Raw genomic sequence first — 1,435 nt, forward strand, 5'->3', positions numbered from 1 at the left:
TGGAAAAGACCTCTAAGACCACTGAGTTCAACATTAACCCAGCATTGCCAAGACCCCCATTAAACCATGTCCCCAAGTGGCACATCTACACATCTTTTAAATACCTCCAAGGACGGTGAATCCACCACTGCTCTGGGCAACCTTTTCCAATGCTTGACAACGCCCCCAGTGAATAAATCCCTGCCAACATGCAGTCCAAACCTCCCCACATGCCACCTTTCCTCCACAACACGGCTCATCAGAGTTGGTTTTTGGAGGAGCCCTCGTTTTGATTTCCAGGTGCAGTGGTGGTGATACAGAGATAGGTGTGTAAAGGACTTGTTTCTCAACTACCAGCAGTGTGTTCACAGCAGTATATGGGGACAATATTATAGGCAAAGCAGAACTTTCCAGACCAAGCTGCCTTTTGGGACTAAAGCAAGGGAAGATGAATTAACACCCACAGGTATTAATTATGCTTTCAGTGGCTCTTCTAGAGCACAGGCTGGAAGCACAGAGTTATCTCATAACCTGACCTGGGCAGTCAGGAAAGAGGGGCCAAATCTGAAATATCTTTTGACACTTAAGGCTTTAAAGTGTTGGTGAAGGAGAAAAAAGATAAAAATTATCACCACCTTAACTAAAGGAGGTGGAAAAGGTGTAGGCAGAGAGATATTTTGGCATTTCTTCTGTGTGCATGGAAATGGTAAAATGCTGTGAAAGGCTGCCACAGGATACAGTGAGGGTTTGACTTTCTGCTGTGGATTAGATCCAAAATGCTGTTCCTCATTATCAGGCTCGCAGTAGGTGAGGGTCTGTTTTCCAACTGCCCTAGTAACTTGGGGTGGATGGCACTTCTGTGAGAAAGGGTCTGTTGCAGGCAGTGAATCCTCAGCTGTGGGATCTTGAGGGAGCCCACAATGCCAATCCTCGTGGTGCACACCTTGATAAGAAGACTCTCATTCCCCTGCAGGGAGGCTCCTCTGGAGGAGCATCCTGGATGTCCGGGATTCAGCAGCCTCGGTCTTGCTGCAAAGTGATGCAAACCTTGCACCTAAAGTTATGGACTGGGTGTGCCAACTCTAAATAGAAAGAAATAGCAGATTGCAAGCGTTTAGAGGAACTGTATTTTATGAGGAAAAATTAAACCCTTTTTTTAAAAAAAAAAAGAGTAGTAAAGCAAACACTATGAGGAATGGAGTAGAGGTAATGCAATAGCTTAATTGAAAAATTAACTCGAATTGGTGGAGATATGACTGCTGCTCTCTGGACTTAAACTGGCTGGAGGAATGTAAACAAAAGACAACGAGAAACAGGATTTGGTTGAGGAGAGGCTCTGCATTGCTGCAGACACAGCAATGGTGTATCCCTTCTGAGGAGCACACAGATGGTGGTATGGGATGGAGAGCAGGAGGCACAAAAAATCATTCTCAGGAAAGTCCTGGCTAATACATTA

This window comes from Neopelma chrysocephalum, unplaced genomic scaffold (genome assembly GCF_003984885.1).
Source record: "Neopelma chrysocephalum unplaced genomic scaffold, ASM398488v2 Primary Assembly neopelma1_73b, whole genome shotgun sequence".
In the NCBI taxonomy this organism is placed as follows: Eukaryota; Metazoa; Chordata; class Aves; order Passeriformes; family Pipridae; genus Neopelma; species Neopelma chrysocephalum.